The 4,444-nt window shown below is 33.8% G+C and overlaps 1 long non-coding RNA gene across 1 annotated transcript; it reads left to right on the forward strand.

The window, feature by feature from the left end:
- Window positions 1-206: 206 nt before the first annotated feature.
- On the forward strand, window positions 207-1,432 carry LOC131606738 (uncharacterized). The gene is made up of 2 exons (XR_009285010.1): window positions 207-1,037; window positions 1,122-1,432. It is a non-coding gene; the product is annotated as an uncharacterized LOC131606738 (long non-coding RNA).
- Window positions 1,433-4,444: the final 3,012 nt, after the last annotated feature.

Raw genomic sequence — 4,444 nt, forward strand, 5'->3', positions numbered from 1 at the left:
GGTTTTGAAAACAAAAGAAAAAGATTCTCTCTTACTATTATATTAATTTTCGGTACACACCAAAAGTAAAAGATAGAGGGAGCCATTAATTGAAACCAAGAGAGGAAATAAAATCACATTATTTATTTTAAAAGAAGAAACAAAGAGAACTCTCTCCTCTCTTCTTATCTTTAACGGAAAAAAAACAAATAGTAGAAAAACTCAAAACACAATCAAACTGTCAGTAGCATATGAAGAACAGAAAGGGTGGAGAAGATGAACACACGGCGGAATAGATGGAGGCTCACGGCGGCTCAGCCGAAGCTTCCCGGCGGCCGGAGACCATTTTTCCAGAATCGGAAATTTTTCACATCATCTCGCTCGGTTTCGTCCCGCGGTTACAAATCCGAAGTTAGTTTTACAAAAAAGTTAATCAAAATTAGTAGATCTACAAAGAAGTTTGAAAGTTCTAAACTTAAAATGTAGCACAATTAGTGCAAGAATCACGAAAGTAAAGAGGAATTCGGGTTCAGAAGATGGAAGGCAACCTTTTAGTGTCAAGAACTTAAAGAACGGCGGAGGTTAAGAGCTCCGGCGCGGTGGTTCAGTGTTTTCCGGCGAGGGAGTTTGAAGTTCCGGCGAGGATTTTTGAGCTCAGGTGATTTTTTGGTATTTGTTCTGATTTGTCAGTCTGAAAAGGTCTGAGCCAAAGGTCCCTTGTGTCAGTCTCAATCAATGCTTTTATAGAGTCAGAATTCTTGGGTTTATGCTGAGTTTCCTCTTCTGGGTTTTTTTTGATTTGAAATCGGTTCCTCTTATCTTGCTAAGGCCCATACGAAAATCTCTTCTTCAATCCCCAGTTTTTTATTTGCAATGTTTTTTTTTTGCAGTTTCTGAAAAGAGCATTGGGCTCAAGTTGTGACAAACTTGGATCGGGAAGTTGTGGAAGTCCAATTTGGCTCTGCAACCTAAATCCGAAAATCATCAAGTTATTCCAATTTTATTTTTTTGCACTCGTGTTGCTTGGATGCTGGATGGGCCTGGATTTGTACTTTGGTGTATGAATGATTTTTGTTGAAATTATTAATTCTTCATTTTTCTCATTTTTTCATATGATGATGAGATGTGAATTTTTCTTGAAGGAGGAGGTGAACCCGATGCCAAACCATGAAGCTTAGAAGAAAATGGTAGACTTGTGAAGTTGTAAACCAAGAGTTTTGCCATGAATTTGTTCTTTGAATCTTAGACCATAGGAAATCTCAAATTATGCTTCTTGTAGGATAAGAAACTTTGTAATTTGGTATAGGAACCTTGAATCCATCTTGTATTTTTGAAGCTTTAACTTGAAGAAAATTGGATTCTTTGAATGGAATGAGGACTCTTGTTTTGAACCTTGTAATCCTTGAAGTATTTTGGAGTTGAAACTTGTATGTTGAAAGACATTGAATCGAAACCCTTACATTTTGAATGTAAACTTTGAATTCAAATCATGAATTAGATTGGTAGAGTTTCCTTACAATCTTCAAAGTATGGTAAAGAATATTGACCTCGCTTCAAGCAACAAAATAAATCTCTTTCCGTTTGATTTTGAATTTGTGAATCTCATTGAAAGAATATGAATGTCTTTAAATTTTCAAGCGACTTATGATTGAAGAAATCCATTCCAAACAACCCACTTTGCATACCTTTCTCAAACCTCAATTAGAAACATCACCTGAACTTCTTGATCCTCTAACTCCATCTGATAAAGAAACAAAAGTAAACAAGACATATTTTTTTCGAATTTTGATTAATGGTTAGTGAAACATAATAGAAATAAATAATAAAGAACGAACAAATAGGTGTTTGGTGATTCCCCTGAAGGTGAGCTAGAAAAGAAATAGGCACTAGAGAACCTCATAAATGATCTTGATGTGATTTAAGCAGAGCCTGAGATGCGGGATCTTAGGGTCAAAAATTGGGGTATGACAAATAACCTTACTCCCACTAACCTTTAGATATATACATTGATCAACAATGTTTTCCTTAAATCCAAAGGCCATAATAGTATCATTTAACTTGATATGCCATTTTCGAGAAACTTTCTTAACACCTGGTTTTTGTTATTCAATGATTTGGTGCTATTTTAATATTTTGTTAATTCGTTGGATGAATTTGCTTTGAGGTTGTATGAGGATTGTGGTATCGGAGGGTATGTACCCTTAAAATAGAGGGTAGTGCCTTTGATTTAGAAGTTGTAGAATCAAATAAATATAATTAGTTGTAATTATTTATTTAATTTGATTTATCAGAGAATTAGATGATTTAGGGTGATTAGAATAAGAATTATTATTAGGTTATAATAATAATAGAATAGGTGAGTTAAATAGATGGTTAATTGGGCCATGAAAGTGTGGTTGTAAAAGTATTGTGGGAGTGTGAATGTTAAGCCCGATAAGGAGAAAGAATTAGTGAAGGATTAATAAAAAGAGGAAATTAGAAAAATAGAGGGATTTTTGAGAAGTTGGAGAAGAACGTGAAAATAGTGGGAAGCTGAGCTAGGGCAAAGGGAGAACCTCCATTGGTAGAGAAACTTTTGAAGAAAATTATTAAGGTAAGGGTGGGTGAAGGTTTGGAAAACACTTAGAAGAGGGGGGGTTGAATAAGTTTTTCCTTTTCTTTTTGTAACAACAATAGACAAAACACAGTTATTTATATCCTGGTTCGCTTGCAACTCAAACTACTCCAGTCCACCCGCCAAGGTGATTTCGCCTCTTTCAATCAAGGACTTAATCCACTATAATCAAAACTGGTTACAAGTGCACAACCAAATTTCGTGACTAATAATACAATGCACAAGCCAACTGCAAGTGACTAATAATACAATGCACAAGCCAACTGCAAGTGACTAACACCTCTAAGACTAACTAGTCCTAGCCCTATTGAGAAATCTGACCCAACCGGTCTCTCAAGGAACAATGATAATTAACTTCTAACAATAGTGATTCAGATTGCTTATAATAAGCTTTAATCACAATAGTGATTTTTCACTAAGTTTTTTAGTACAAGGAGTATGAACTTAGAATGAAAATATTTTTCTTCAGAGTTAGAGTTCATATAAGTATTCTTCTTCGTATATGAGTTTTTTCATAAGTGAATCACTTGTTTTCTTATTCAAAGATTCTTCTATATATAGCTTCAAGAATTTGTCCATTGTATTGATTTTGGAGAGAGCATTAAATGTTGTGTGTCTTCTTTTGTTTTTGTTGCGTGTTTGCCTTTTGTTTTTGTTTCTCCAATGAACTACATGTGCTTTTTGTTTCTCCAATCATTCTTGGAAATTGTTCCATATGGGTGCTTCAGCCATCTTTTAATCATTATGTTTTTAACGGTATTCTATCTTGTATCAGAATTTTGAATTGTTACTTTCTTCATAACTTCTATCAGAATTTGTTTACATCGGTGGGTGCATTCTGAAGTTATTTCATTAGAACTTCAGCGGCTTTTCTTTTTGTTCAGCTTTTACATAAAGTTCATGTTCTGATGGTACTTGTATTAGAACATCTCCTGAGATGAGAAACATATAATTAAAGTACCACATTTAATTATACAAAATTTATTTAGTTGTTATCATCAAAACACTAAGATATGATTAGAACTAAACTATGATCTAACAATCTCTCCCTTTTTGATGATGACAAAAAATTTAAGTTTTGATCAGAAATTTTGTATATAAGAAGACAATCTCCCCCTAAAATAAATACTTAGAGAAAAAAGTTTTTAAGAGAACTTCCCTGAGTATATTTTTCTCTTCAGCGTATCTCTTCAAAAGATTAACTTTTTCTTTCAAAGCGTTTCTTAGAAGATCTATAAGATTTTCTTTCAGAATGTGATTATCCTGCAACTTTTAGAAAAAGGTACAATTCTTTGTACACTTGTCAGTAAATGTTTGGGATTTTATTCTTTTAACTTCTCCCCCTTTTTGTCATAACTCAAAAAGCGTAAAAGAAGATAAGAAGTAATTCGGTGCATAATGAGTATATTGAAAAAAATGTTTAAGGTTTTGATTTCAGGTAAGTTGTTATGGTATCAAAATAATTTATGATCGCCCCTTGTATCAATAAACAAATGCAGAAACAAGGAAATTTTTCATTAATGATAAAAAGAGTACATTCACTAATAACACAAATAGAAACTTCTAATAGTTAATGTCGTAGTCTTCACAAGTGAAGGAAAAAGCATCACAAGTGAAGGAAAAAGCTTCACAAGGCTCAGCAAACAGGACTTCGTCGCTGTTTGGAAAATTTTCAGAGTGAAGAATGTTCAAAACTTCTGCAAATTCAAGCATCGCAGACAAGATTCGACCATATGGTATATAGACGTTCTGACCACATTTGAAGTCTATCAGAGATTCCCTCAAATGACCAAATATCAAGGCTGCAAGATTTACTGGTCTTCCTTGATCAAGACAGAGGATGAGGAAACG

Source organism: Vicia villosa, linkage group LG5 (assembly GCF_029867415.1).
Source record: "Vicia villosa cultivar HV-30 ecotype Madison, WI linkage group LG5, Vvil1.0, whole genome shotgun sequence".
Classification (NCBI taxonomy): domain Eukaryota; kingdom Viridiplantae; phylum Streptophyta; class Magnoliopsida; order Fabales; family Fabaceae; genus Vicia; species Vicia villosa.